The sequence below is a fragment of the Microchirus variegatus genome (genome assembly GCF_963457635.1).
Source record: "Microchirus variegatus genome assembly, chromosome: 13".
Taxonomy (NCBI): Eukaryota; Metazoa; Chordata; class Actinopteri; order Pleuronectiformes; family Soleidae; genus Microchirus; species Microchirus variegatus.
In genome coordinates this window covers 313816-330183 of record NC_139814.1, presented here as the reverse complement: position 1 = coordinate 330183, position 16368 = coordinate 313816, and positions in this window count along the sequence as shown.

Below are 16368 nucleotides of genomic sequence, written 5' to 3'. Positions count from 1 at the left end.
CAATGTTACTTCTGGACTATCAGTGTAAAATGTAGCAATTATTTCATTGTTTGGACTTGTTTTCTGTTTTTCTATATTTATGTGTACATCACAGTGAGATAAGCTCATTTGGAGATTTTCTATTTTTTTCTCTTGCCACATGATATAAACCTTAAAAAGTGAACTTAACATCTTTACAATGTTACTTCTGGACTCTCAGTGTAAAATTGTGCAATTATTTCATTGTTTGGACTTGTTTTCTGTTTTTCTATGTTTATGTGTACATTAGAGTGAGATAAGCTCATTTGGAGATTTTCTATTCCTTTCTCCTGCCACATGATATAAACCTTAAAAAGTGAACATAACAGCTTTACAATGTTACTTCTGAACTATCAGTGTAAAATGTAGCAATTATTTCATTGTTTGGACTTGTTTTCTGTTTTTCTATGTTAAATTGCGCATTGGATTGAGTTAAGCTCATTTGGAGATTTTCCATTTTTATCTCCTGCCACATGATATAAACCTTAAAAAGTGAACTTAACATCTATACAATGTTACTTCTGGACACTCAGTGTAAAATGTAGCAATTATTTCATTGTTTGGACTTGTTTTCTGTTTTTCTATATTTATGTGTACATCACAGTGAGATAAGCTCATTTGGAGATTTTCTATTTTTTTCTCCTGCCACATGATATAAACCTTAAAAAGTGAACTTAACATCTTTACAATGTTACTTCTGGACTCTCAGTGTAAAATTGTGCAATTATTTCATTGTTTGGACTTGTTTTCTGTTTTTCTATGTTTATGTGTACATTCGAGTGAGATAAGCTCATTTGGAGATTTTCTATTTTTTTCTCCTTCCACATGATATAAACCTTAAAAAGTGAACATAACATCTTTACAATGTTACTTCTGGACACTCAGTGTAAAATTGTGCAATTATTTCATTGTTTGGACTTGTTTTCTGTTTTTCTATGTTTATGTGTACATTAGAGTGAGATAAGCTCATTTGGAGATTTTCTATTCCTTTCTCCTGCCACATGATATAAACCTTAAAAAGTGAACATAACATCTTTACAATGTTACTTCTGGACACTCAGTGTAAAATTGTGCAATTATTTCATTGTTTGGACTTGTTTTCTGTTTTTCTATGTTAACTTGCGCATTGGATTGAGCTAAGCTCATTTGGAGATTATCTATTTTTTTCTCCTGCCACATGATATAAACCTTAAAAAGTGATATAACATCTTTACAATGTTACTTCTGGACTATCAGTGTAAAATGTAGCAATTATTTCATTGTTTGGACTTGTTTTCTGTTTTTCTATATTTATGTGTACATCACAGTGAGATAAGCTCATTTGGAGATTTTCTATTTTTTTCTCTTGCCACATGATATAAACCTTGAAAAGTGAACTTAACATCTTTACAATGTTACTTCTGGACTCTCAGTGTAAAATTGTGCAATTATTTCATTGTTTGGACTTGTTTTCTGTTTTTCTATGTTTATGTGTACATTAGAGTGAGATAAGCTCATTTGGAGATTTTCTACTTTTTTTCTCCTTCCACATGATATAAACCTTAAAAAGTGAACATAACATCTTTACAATGTTACTTCTGGACACTCAGTGTAAAATTGTGCAATTATTTCATTGTTTGGACTTGTTTTCTGTTTTTCTATGTTAAATTGCGCATTGGATTGAGTTAAGCTCATTTGGAGATTTTCCATTTTTTTCTCCTGCCACATGATATAAACCTTAAAAAGTGAACTTAACATCTTTACAATGTTACTTCTGGACACTCAGTGTAAAATGTAGCAATTATTTCATTGTTTGGACTTGTTTTCTGTTTTTCTATATTTATGTGTACATCACAGTGAGATAAGCTCATTTGGAGATTTTCTATTTTTTTCTCTTGCCACATGATATAAACCTTAAAAAGTGAACTTAACATCTTTACAATGTTACTTCTGGACTCTCAGTGTAAAATTGTGCAATTATTTCATTGTTTGGACTTGTTTTCTGTTTTTCTATATTTATGTGTACATCACAGTGAGATAAGCTCATTTGGAGATTTTCTATTTTTTTCTCTTGCCACATGATATAAACCTTGAAAAGTGAACTTAACATCTTTACAATGTTACTTCTGGACTCTCAGTGTAAAATTGTGCAATTATTTCATTGTTTGGACTTGTTTTCTGTTTTTCTATGTTTATGTGTACATTAGAGTGAGATAAGCTCATTTGGAGATTTTCTACTTTTTTTCTCCTGCCACATGATATAAACCTTAAAAAGTGAACATAACAGCTTTACAATGTTACTTCTGAACTATCAGTGTAAAATGTAGCAATTATTTCATTGTTTGGACTTGTTTTCTGTTTTTCTATGTTAAATTGCGCATTGGATTGAGTTAAGCTCATTTGGAGATTTTCCATTTTTTTCTCCTGCCACATGATATAAACCTTAAAAAGTGAACTTAACATCTTTACAATGTTACTTCTGGACTCTCAGTGTAAAATTGTGCAATTATTTCATTGTTTGGACTTGTTTTCTGTTTTTCTATGTTTATGTGTACATTAGAGTGAGATAAGCTCATTTGGAGATTTTCTATTTTTTTCTCCTGCCACATGATATAAACCTTAAAAAGTGAACATAACAGCTTTACAATGTTACTTCTGAACTATCAGTGTAAAATGTAGCAATTATTTCATTGTTTGGACTTGTTTTCTGTTTTTCTATGTTAACTTGCGCATTCGATTGAGTTAAGCTCATTTGGAGATTTTCCATTTTTTTCTCCTGCCACATGATATAAACCTTAAAAAGTGAACATAACATCTTTACAATGTTACTTCTGGACTATCAGTGTAAAATGTAGCAATTATTTCATTGTTTGGACTTGTTTTCTGTTTTTCTATATTTATGTGTACATCACAGTGAGATAAGCTCATTTGGAGATTTTCTATTTTTTTCTCTTGCCACATGATATAAACCTTAAAAAGTGAACTTAACATCTTTACAATGTTACTTCTGGACTCTCAGTGTAAAATTGTGCAATTATTTTATTGTTTGGACTTGTTTTCTGTTTTTCTATGTTAACTTGCGCATTGGATTGAGTTAAGCTCATTTGGAGATTATCTATTTTTTTCTCCTGCCACATGATATAAACCTTAAAAAGTGATATAACATCTTTACAATGTTACTTCTGGACTATCAGTGTAAAATGTAGCAATTATTTCATTGTTTGGACTTGTTTTCTGTTTTTCTATATTTATGTGTACATCACAGTGAGATAAGCTCATTTGGAGATTTTCTATTTTTTTCTCTTGCCACATGATATAAACCTTAAAAAGTGAACTTAACATCTTTACAATGTTACTTCTGGACTCTCAGTGTAAAATTGTGCAATTATTTCATTGTTTGGACTTGTTTTCTGTTTTTCTATGTTTATGTGTACATCACAGTGAGATAAGCTCATTTGGAGATTTTCTATTTTTTTCTCTTGCCACATGATATAAACCTTAAAAAGTGAACTTAACATCTTAACAATGTTACTTCTGGACTCTCAGTGTAAAATTGTGCAATTATTTCATTGTTTGGACTTGTTTTCTGTTTTTCTATGTTTATGTGTACATTAGAGTGAGATAAGCTCATTTGGAGATTTTCTATTTTTTTCTCCTTCCACATGATATAAACCTTAAAAAGTGAACATAACATCTTTACAATGTTACTTCTGGACACTCAGTGTAAAATTGTGCAATTATTTCATTGTTTGGACTTGTTTTCTGTTTTTCTATGTTTATGTGTACATTAGAGTGAGATAAGCTCATTTGGAGATTTTCTATTCCTTTCTCCTGCCACATGATATAAACCTTAAAAAGTGAACATAACATCTTTACAATGTTACTTCTGGACACTCAGTGTAAAATTGTGCAATTATTTCATTGTTTGGACTTGTTTTCTGTTTTTCTATGTTAACTTGCGCATTGGATTGAGTTAAGCTCATTTGGAGATTATCTATTTTTTTCTCCTGCCACATGATATAAACCTTAAAAAGTGATATAACATCTTTACAATGTTACTTCTGGACTATCAGTGTAAAATGTAGCAATTATTTCATTGTTTGGACTTGTTTTCTGTTTTTCTATATTTATGTGTACATCACAGTGAGATAAGCTCATTTGGAGATTTTCTATTTTTTTCTCTTGCCACATGATATAAACCTTAAAAAGTGAACTTAACATCTTTACAATGTTACTTCTGGACACTCAGTGTAAAATTGTGCAATTATTTCATTGTTTGGACTTGTTTTCTGTTTTTCTATGTTTATGTGTACATTAGAGTGAGATAAGCTCATTTGGAGATTTTCTATTCCTTTCTCCTGCCACATGATATAAACCTTAAAAAGTGAACATAACAGCTTTACAATGTTACTTCTGAACTATCAGTGTAAAATGTAGCAATTATTTCATTGTTTGGACTTGTTTTCTGTTTTTCTATGTTAAATTGCGCATTGGATTGAGTTAAGCTCATTTGGAGATTTTCCATTTTTTTCTCCTGCCACATGATATAAACCTTAAAAAGTGAACTTAACATCTTTACAATGTTACTTCTGGACACTCAGTGTAAAATGTAGCAATTATTTCATTGTTTGGACTTGTTTTCTGTTTTTCTATATTTATGTGTACATCACAGTGAGATAAGCTCATTTGGAGATTTTCTATTTTTTTCTCTTGCCACATGATATAAACCTTAAAAAGTGAACTTAACATCTTTACAATGTTACTTCTGGACTCTCAGTGTAAAATTGTGCAATTATTTCATTGTTTGGACTTGTTTTCTGTTTTTCTATATTTATGTGTACATCACAGTGAGATAAGCTCATTTGGAGATTTTCTATTTTTTTCTCTTGCCACATGATATAAACCTTGAAAAGTGAACTTAACATCTTTACAATGTTACTTCTGGACTCTCAGTGTAAAATTGTGCAATTATTTCATTGTTTGGACTTGTTTTCTGTTTTTCTATGTTTATGTGTACATTAGAGTGAGATAAGCTCATTTGGAGATTTTCTACTTTTTTTCTCCTTCCACATGATATAAACCTTAAAAAGTGAACATAACATCTTTACAATGTTACTTCTGGACACTCAGTGTAAAATTGTGCAATTATTTCATTGTTTGGACTTGTTTTCTGTTTTTCTATGTTTATGTGTACATTAGAGTGAGATAAGCTCATTTGGAGATTTTCTATTCCTTTCTCCTGCCACATGATATAAACCTTAAAAAGTGAACATAACAGCTTTACAATGTTACTTCTGAACTATCAGTGTAAAATGTAGCAATTATTTCATTGTTTGGACTTGTTTTCTGTTTTTCTATGTTAAATTGCGCATTGGATTGAGTTAAGCTCATTTGGAGATTTTCCATTTTTTTCTCCTGCCACATGATATAAACCTTAAAAAGTGAACTTAACATCTTTACAATGTTACTTCTGGACTCTCAGTGTAAAATTGTGCAATTATTTCATTGTTTGGACTTGTTTTCTGTTTTTCTATGTTTATGTGTACATTAGAGTGAGATAAGCTCATTTGGAGATTTTCTATTTTTTTCTCCTGCCACATGATATAAACCTTAAAAAGTGAACATAACAGCTTTACAATGTTACTTCTGAACTATCAGTGTAAAATGTAGCAATTATTTCATTGTTTGGACTTGTTTTCTGTTTTTCTATGTTAACTTGCGCATTCGATTGAGTTAAGCTCATTTGGAGATTTTCCATTTTTTTCTCCTGCCACATGATATAAACCTTAAAAAGTGAACATAACATCTTTACAATGTTACTTCTGGACTATCAGTGTAAAATGTAGCAATTATTTCATTGTTTGGACTTGTTTTCTGTTTTTCTATATTTATGTGTACATCACAGTGAGATAAGCTCATTTGGAGATTTTCTATTTTTTTCTCTTGCCACATGATATAAACCTTAAAAAGTGAACTTAACATCTTTACAATGTTACTTCTGGACTCTCAGTGTAAAATAGTGCAATTATTTTATTGTTTGGACTTGTTTTCTGTTTTTCTATGTTAACTTGCGCATTGGATTGAGTTAAGCTCATTTGGAGATTATCTATTTTTTTCTCCTGCCACATGATATAAACCTTAAAAAGTGATATAACATCTTTACAATGTTACTTCTGGACTATCAGTGTAAAATGTAGCAATTATTTCATTGTTTGGACTTGTTTTCTGTTTTTCTATATTTATGTGTACATCACAGTGAGATAAGCTCATTTGGAGATTTTCTATTTTTTTCTCTTGCCACATGATATAAACCTTAAAAAGTGAACTTAACATCTTTACAATGTTACTTCTGGACTCTCAGTGTAAAATTGTGCAATTATTTCATTGTTTGGACTTGTTTTCTGTTTTTCTATGTTTATGTGTACATTAGAGTGAGATAAGCTCATTTGGAGATTTTCTATTCCTTTCTCCTGCCACATGATATAAACCTTAAAAAGTGAACATAACAGCTTTACAATGTTACTTCTGAACTATCAGTGTAAAATGTAGCAATTATTTCATTGTTTGGACTTGTTTTCTGTTTTTCTATGTTAAATTGCGCATTGGATTGAGTTAAGCTCATTTGGAGATTTTCCATTTTTATCTCCTGCCACATGATATAAACCTTAAAAAGTGAACTTAACATCTATACAATGTTACTTCTGGACACTCAGTGTAAAATGTAGCAATTATTTCATTGTTTGGACTTGTTTTCTGTTTTTCTATATTTATGTGTACATCACAGTGAGATAAGCTCATTTGGAGATTTTCTATTTTTTTCTCCTGCCACATGATATAAACCTTAAAAAGTGAACTTAACATCTTTACAATGTTACTTCTGGACTCTCAGTGTAAAATTGTGCAATTATTTCATTGTTTGGACTTGTTTTCTGTTTTTCTATGTTTATGTGTACATTCGAGTGAGATAAGCTCATTTGGAGATTTTCTATTTTTTTCTCCTTCCACATGATATAAACCTTAAAAAGTGAACATAACATCTTTACAATGTTACTTCTGGACACTCAGTGTAAAATTGTGCAATTATTTCATTGTTTGGACTTGTTTTCTGTTTTTCTATGTTTATGTGTACATTAGAGTGAGATAAGCTCATTTGGAGATTTTCTATTCCTTTCTCCTGCCACATGATATAAACCTTAAAAAGTGAACATAACATCTTTACAATGTTACTTCTGGACACTCAGTGTAAAATTGTGCAATTATTTCATTGTTTGGACTTGTTTTCTGTTTTTCTATGTTAACTTGCGCATTGGATTGAGTTAAGCTCATTTGGAGATTATCTATTTTTTTCTCCTGCCACATGATATAAACCTTAAAAAGTGATATAACATCTTTACAATGTTACTTCTGGACTATCAGTGTAAAATGTAGCAATTATTTCATTGTTTGGACTTGTTTTCTGTTTTTCTATATTTATGTGTACATCACAGTGAGATAAGCTCATTTGGAGATTTTCTATTTTTTTCTCTTGCCACATGATATAAACCTTGAAAAGTGAACTTAACATCTTTACAATGTTACTTCTGGACTCTCAGTGTAAAATTGTGCAATTATTTCATTGTTTGGACTTGTTTTCTGTTTTTCTATGTTTATGTGTACATTAGAGTGAAATAAGCTCATTTGGAGATTTTCTACTTTTTTTCTCCTTCCACATGATATAAACCTTAAAAATTGAACATAACATCTTTACAATGTTACTTCTGGACACTCAGTGTAAAATTGTGCAATTATTTCATTGTTTGGACTTGTTTTCTGTTTTTCTATGTTTATGTGTACATTAGAGTGAGATAAGCTCATTTGGAGATTTTCTATTCCTTTCTCCTGCCACATGATATAAACCTTAAAAAGTGAACATAACAGCTTTACAATGTTACTTCTGAACTATCAGTGTAAAATGTAGCAATTATTTCATTGTTTGGACTTGTTTTCTGTTTTTCTATGTTAAATTGCGCATTGGATTGAGTTAAGCTCATTTGGAGATTTTCCATTTTTTTCTCCTGCCACATGATATAAACCTTAAAAAGTGAACTTAACATCTTTACAATGTTACTTCTGGACTCTCAGTGTAAAATTGTGCAATTATTTCATTGTTTGGACTTGTTTTCTGTTTTTCTATGTTTATGTGTACATTAGAGTGAGATAAGCTCATTTGGAGATTTTCTATTTTTTTCTCCTGCCACATGATATAAACCTTAAAAAGTGAACATAACAGCTTTACAATGTTACTTCTGAACTATCAGTGTAAAATGTAGCAATTATTTCATTGTTTGGACTTGTTTTCTGTTTTTCTATGTTAACTTGCGCATTCGATTGAGTTAAGCTCATTTGGAGATTTTCCATTTTTTTCTCCTGCCACATGATATAAACCTTAAAAAGTGAACATAACATCTTTACAATGTTACTTCTGGACTATCAGTGTAAAATTGTGCAATTATTTCATTGTTTGGACTTGTTTTCTGTTTTTCTATATTTATGTGTACATCACAGTGAGATAAGCTCATTTGGAGATTTTCTATTTTTTTCTCTTGCCACATGATATAAACCTTAAAAAGTGAACTTAACATCTTTACAATGTTACTTCTGGACTCTCAGTGTAAAATTGTGCAATTATTTTATTGTTTGGACTTGTTTTCTGTTTTTCTATGTTAACTTGCGCATTGGATTGAGTTAAGCTCATTTGGAGATTATCTATTTTTTTCTCCTGCCACATGATATAAACCTTAAAAAGTGAACTTAACATCTTTACAATGTTACTTCTGGACTCTCAGTGTAAAATGTAGCAATTATTTCATTGTTTGGACTTGTTTTCTGTTTTTCTATGTTTATGTGTACATCACAGTGAGATAAGCTCATTTGGAGATTTTCTATTTTTTTCTCTTGCCACATGATATAAACCTTAAAAAGTGAACTTAACATCTTTACAATGTTACTTCTGGACACTCAGTGTAAAATTGTGCAATTATTTCATTGTTTGGACTTGTTTTCTGTTTTTCTATGTTTATGTGTACATTAGAGTGAGATAAGCTCATTTGGAGATTTTCTATTCCTTTCTCCTGCCACATGATATAAACCTTAAAAAGTGAACATAACAGCTTTACAATGTTACTTCTGAACTATCAGTGTAAAATGTAGCAATTATTTCATTGTTTGGACTTGTTTTCTGTTTTTCTATGTTAAATTGCGCATTGGATTGAGTTAAGCTCATTTGGAGATTTTCCATTTTTATCTCCTGCCACATGATATAAACCTTAAAAAGTGAACTTAACATCTATACAATGTTACTTCTGGACACTCAGTGTAAAATGTAGCAATTATTTCATTGTTTGGACTTGTTTTCTGTTTTTCTATGTTTATGTGTACATTCGAGTGAGATAAGCTCATTTGGAGATTTTCTATTTTTTTCTCCTTCCACATGATATAAACCTTAAAAAGTGAACATAACATCTTTACAATGTTACTTCTGGACACTCAGTGTAAAATTGTGCAATTATTTCATTGTTTGGACTTGTTTTCTGTTTTTCTATGTTTATGTGTACATTAGAGTGAGATAAGCTCATTTGGAGATTTTCTATTCCTTTCTCCTGCCACATGATATAAACCTTAAAAAGTGAACATAACATCTTTACAATGTTACTTCTGGACACTCAGTGTAAAATTGTGCAATTATTTCATTGTTTGGACTTGTTTTCTGTTTTTCTATGTTAACTTGCGCATTGGATTGAGTTAAGCTCATTTGGAGATTATCTATTTTTTTCTCCTGCCACATGATATAAACCTTAAAAAGTGATATAACATCTTTACAATGTTACTTCTGGACTATCAGTGTAAAATGTAGCAATTATTTCATTGTTTGGACTTGTTTTCTGTTTTTCTATATTTATGTGTACATCACAGTGAGATAAGCTCATTTGGAGATTTTCTATTTTTTTCTCTTGCCACATGATATAAACCTTGAAAAGTGAACTTAACATCTTTACAATGTTACTTCTGGACTCTCAGTGTAAAATTGTGCAATTATTTCATTGTTTGGACTTGTTTTCTGTTTTTCTATGTTTATGTGTACATTAGAGTGAGATAAGCTCATTTGGAGATTTTCTACTTTTTTTCTCCTTCCACATGATATAAACCTTAAAAAGTGAACATAACATCTTTACAATGTTACTTCTGGACACTCAGTGTAAAATTGTGCAATTATTTCATTGTTTGGACTTGTTTTCTGTTTTTCTATGTTTATGTGTACATTAGAGTGAGATAAGCTCATTTGGAGATTTTCTATTCCTTTCTCCTGCCACATGATATAAACCTTAAAAAGTGAACATAACAGCTTTACAATGTTACTTCTGAACTATCAGTGTAAAATGTAGCAATTATTTCATTGTTTGGACTTGTTTTCTGTTTTTCTATGTTAAATTGCGCATTGGATTGAGTTAAGCTCATTTGGAGATTTTCCATTTTTTTCTCCTGCCACATGATATAAACCTTAAAAAGTGAACTTAACATCTTTACAATGTTACTTCTGGACTCTCAGTGTAAAATTGTGCAATTATTTCATTGTTTGGACTTGTTTTCTGTTTTTCTATGTTTATGTGTACATTAGAGTGAGATAAGCTCATTTGGAGATTTTCTATTTTTTTCTCCTGCCACATGATATAAACCTTAAAAAGTGAACATAACAGCTTTACAATGTTACTTCTGAACTATCAGTGTAAAATGTAGCAATTATTTCATTGTTTGGACTTGTTTTCTGTTTTTCTATGTTAACTTGCGCATTCGATTGAGTTAAGCTCATTTGGAGATTTTCCATTTTTTTCTCCTGCCACATGATATAAACCTTAAAAAGTGAACATAACATCTTTACAATGTTACTTCTGGACTATCAGTGTAAAATGTAGCAATTATTTCATTGTTTGGACTTGTTTTCTGTTTTTCTATGTTTATGTGTACATTCGAGTGAGATAAGCTCATTTGGAGATTTTCTATTTTTTTCTCCTTCCACATGATATAAACCTTAAAAAGTGAACATAACATCTTTACAATGTTACTTCTGGACACTCAGTGTAAAATTGTGCAATTATTTCATTGTTTGGACTTGTTTTCTGTTTTTCTATGTTTATGTGTACATTAGAGTGAGATAAGCTCATTTGGAGATTTTCTATTCCTTTCTCCTGCCACATGATATAAACCTTAAAAAGTGAACATAACATCTTTACAATGTTACTTCTGGACACTCAGTGTAAAATTGTGCAATTATTTCATTGTTTGGACTTGTTTTCTGTTTTTCTATGTTAACTTGCGCATTGGATTGAGTTAAGCTCATTTGGAGATTATCTATTTTTTTCTCCTGCCACATGATATAAACCTTAAAAAGTGATATAACATCTTTACAATGTTACTTCTGGACTATCAGTGTAAAATGTAGCAATTATTTCATTGTTTGGACTTGTTTTCTGTTTTTCTATATTTATGTGTACATCACAGTGAGATAAGCTCATTTGGAGATTTTCTATTTTTTTCTCTTGCCACATGATATAAACCTTGAAAAGTGAACTTAACATCTTTACAATGTTACTTCTGGACTCTCAGTGTAAAATTGTGCAATTATTTCATTGTTTGGACTTGTTTTCTGTTTTTCTATGTTTATGTGTACATTAGAGTGAGATAAGCTCATTTGGAGATTTTCTACTTTTTTTCTCCTTCCACATGATATAAACCTTAAAAAGTGAACATAACATCTTTACAATGTTACTTCTGGACACTCAGTGTAAAATTGTGCAATTATTTCATTGTTTGGACTTGTTTTCTGTTTTTCTATGTTTATGTGTACATTAGAGTGAGATAAGCTCATTTGGAGATTTTCTATTCCTTTCTCCTGCCACATGATATAAACCTTAAAAAGTGAACATAACAGCTTTACAATGTTACTTCTGAACTATCAGTGTAAAATGTAGCAATTATTTCATTGTTTGGACTTGTTTTCTGTTTTTCTATGTTAAATTGCGCATTGGATTGAGTTAAGCTCATTTGGAGATTTTCCATTTTTTTCTCCTGCCACATGATATAAACCTTAAAAAGTGAACTTAACATCTTTACAATGTTACTTCTGGACTCTCAGTGTAAAATTGTGCAATTATTTCATTGTTTGGACTTGTTTTCTGTTTTTCTATGTTTATGTGTACATTAGAGTGAGATAAGCTCATTTGGAGATTTTCTATTTTTTTCTCCTGCCACATGATATAAACCTTAAAAAGTGAACATAACAGCTTTACAATGTTACTTCTGAACTATCAGTGTAAAATGTAGCAATTATTTCATTGTTTGGACTTGTTTTCTGTTTTTCTATGTTAACTTGCGCATTCGATTGAGTTAAGCTCATTTGGAGATTTTCCATTTTTTTCTCCTGCCACATGATATAAACCTTAAAAAGTGAACATAACATCTTTACAATGTTACTTCTGGACTATCAGTGTAAAATTGTGCAATTATTTCATTGTTTGGACTTGTTTTCTGTTTTTCTATATTTATGTGTACATCACAGTGAGATAAGCTCATTTGGAGATTTTCTATTTTTTTCTCTTGCCACATGATATAAACCTTAAAAAGTGAACTTAACATCTTTACAATGTTACTTCTGGACTCTCAGTGTAAAATTGTGCAATTATTTTATTGTTTGGACTTGTTTTCTGTTTTTCTATGTTAACTTGCGCATTGGATTGAGTTAAGCTCATTTGGAGATTATCTATTTTTTTCTCCTGCCACATGATATAAACCTTAAAAAGTGAACTTAACATCTTTACAATGTTACTTCTGGACTCTCAGTGTAAAATGTAGCAATTATTTCATTGTTTGGACTTGTTTTCTGTTTTTCTATGTTTATGTGTACATCACAGTGAGATAAGCTCATTTGGAGATTTTCTATTTTTTTCTCTTGCCACATGATATAAACCTTAAAAAGTGAACTTAACATCTTTACAATGTTACTTCTGGACACTCAGTGTAAAATTGTGCAATTATTTCATTGTTTGGACTTGTTTTCTGTTTTTCTATGTTTATGTGTACATTAGAGTGAGATAAGCTCATTTGGAGATTTTCTATTCCTTTCTCCTGCCACATGATATAAACCTTAAAAAGTGAACATAACAGCTTTACAATGTTACTTCTGAACTATCAGTGTAAAATGTAGCAATTATTTCATTGTTTGGACTTGTTTTCTGTTTTTCTATGTTAAATTGCGCATTGGATTGAGTTAAGCTCATTTGGAGATTTTCCATTTTTATCTCCTGCCACATGATATAAACCTTAAAAAGTGAACTTAACATCTATACAATGTTACTTCTGGACACTCAGTGTAAAATTGTGCAATTATTTCATTGTTTGGACTTGTTTTCTGTTTTTCTATGTTTATGTGTACATTAGAGTGAGATAAGCTCATTTGGAGATTATCTATTTTTTTCTCCTTCCACATGATATAAACCTTAAAAAGTGAACATAACATCTTTACAATGTTACTTCTGGACACTCAGTGTAAAATTGTGCAATTATTTCATTGTTTGGACTTGTTTTCTGTTTTTCTATGTTTATGTGTACATTAGAGTGAGATAAGCTCATTTGGAGATTTTCTATTCCTTTCTCCTGCCACATGATATAAACCTTAAAAAGTGAACATAACATCTTTACAATGTTACTTCTGGACACTCAGTGTAAAATTGTGCAATTATTTCATTGTTTGGACTTGTTTTCTGTTTTTCTATGTTAACTTGCGCATTGGATTGAGTTAAGCTCATTTGGAGATTATCTATTTTTTTCTCCTGCCACATGATATAAACCTTAAAAAGTGATATAACATCTTTACAATGTTACTTCTGGACTATCAGTGTAAAATGTAGCAATTATTTCATTGTTTGGACTTGTTTTCTGTTTTTCTATATTTATGTGTACATCACAGTGAGATAAGCTCATTTGGAGATTTTCTATTTTTTTCTCTTGCCACATGATATAAACCTTGAAAAGTGAACTTAACATCTTTACAATGTTACTTCTGGACTCTCAGTGTAAAATTGTGCAATTATTTCATTGTTTGGACTTGTTTTCTGTTTTTCTATGTTTATGTGTACATTAGAGTGAGATAAGCTCATTTGGAGATTTTCTACTTTTTTTCTCCTTCCACATGATATAAACCTTAAAAAGTGAACATAACATCTTTACAATGTTACTTCTGGACACTCAGTGTAAAATTGTGCAATTATTTCATTGTTTGGACTTGTTTTCTGTTTTTCTATGTTTATGTGTACATTAGAGTGAGATAAGCTCATTTGGAGATTTTCTATTCCTTTCTCCTGCCACATGATATAAACCTTAAAAAGTGAACATAACAGCTTTACAATGTTACTTCTGAACTATCAGTGTAAAATGTAGCAATTATTTCATTGTTTGGACTTGTTTTCTGTTTTTCTATGTTAAATTGCGCATTGGATTGAGTTAAGCTCATTTGGAGATTTTCCATTTTTTTCTCCTGCCACATGATATAAACCTTAAAAAGTGAACTTAACATCTTTACAATGTTACTTCTGGACTCTCAGTGTAAAATTGTGCAATTATTTCATTGTTTGGACTTGTTTTCTGTTTTTCTATGTTTATGTGTACATTAGAGTGAGATAAGCTCATTTGGAGATTTTCTATTTTTTTCTCCTGCCACATGATATAAACCTTAAAAAGTGAACATAACAGCTTTACAATGTTACTTCTGAACTATCAGTGTAAAATGTAGCAATTATTTCATTGTTTGGACTTGTTTTCTGTTTTTCTATGTTAACTTGCGCATTCGATTGAGTTAAGCTCATTTGGAGATTTTCCATTTTTTTCTCCTGCCACATGATATAAACCTTAAAAAGTGAACATAACATCTTTACAATGTTACTTCTGGACTATCAGTGTAAAATGTAGCAATTATTTCATTGTTTGGACTTGTTTTCTGTTTTTCTATATTTATGTGTACATCACAGTGAGATAAGCTCATTTGGAGATTTTCTATTTTTTTCTCTTGCCACATGATATAAACCTTAAAAAGTGAACTTAACATCTTTACAATGTTACTTCTGGACTCTCAGTGTAAAATTGTGCAATTATTTTATTGTTTGGACTTGTTTTCTGTTTTTCTATGTTAACTTGCGCATTGGATTGAGTTAAGCTCATTTGGAGATTATCTATTTTTTTCTCCTGCCACATGATATAAACCTTAAAAAGTGATATAACATCTTTACAATGTTACTTCTGGACACTCAGTGTAAAATGTAGCAATTATTTCATTGTTTGGACTTGTTTTCTGTTTTTCTATATTTATGTGTACATCACAGTGAGATAAGCTCATTTGGAGATTTTCTATTTTTTTCTCCTGCCACATGATATAAACCTTAAAAAGTGAACTTAACATCTTTACAATGTTACTTCTGGACTCTCAGTGTAAAATTGTGCAATTATTTCATTGTTTGGACTTGTTTTCTGTTTTTCTATGTTTATGTGTACATTAGAGTGAGATAAGCTCATTTGGAGATTTTCTATTTTTTTCTCCTTCCACATGATATATACCTTAAAAAGTGATATAACATCTTTACAATGTTACTTCTGGACACTCAGTGTAAAATGTAGCAATTATTTCATTGTTTGGACTTGTTTTCTGTTTTTCTATATTTATGTGTACATCACAGTGAGATAAGCTCATTTGGAGATTTTCTATTCCTTTCTCCTGCCACATGATATAAACCTTAAAAAGTGATATAACATCTTTACAATGTTACTTCTGGACACTCAGTGTAAAATGTAGCAATTATTTCATTGTTTGGACTTGTTTTCTGTTTTTCTATATTTATGTGTACATCACAGTGAGATAAGCTCATTTGGAGATTTTCTATTTTTTTCTCCTGCCACATGATATAAACCTTAAAAAGTGAACTTAACATCTTTACAATGTTACTTCTGGACTCTCAGTGTAAAATTGTGCAATTATTTCATTGTTTGGACTTGTTTTCTGTTTTTCTATGTTTATGTGTACATTAGAGTGAGATAAGCTCATTTGGAGATTTTCTATTCCTTTCTCCTGCCACATGATATAAACCTTAAAAAGTGAACATAACAGCTTTACAATGTTACTTCTGAACTATCAGTGTAAAATGTAGCAATTATTTCATTGTTTGGACTTGTTTTCTGTTTTTCTATGTTAAATTGCGCATTGGATTGAGTTAAGCTCATTTGGAGATTTTCCATTTTTTTCTCCTGCCACATGATATAAACCTTAAAAAGTGAACTTAACATCTTTACAAT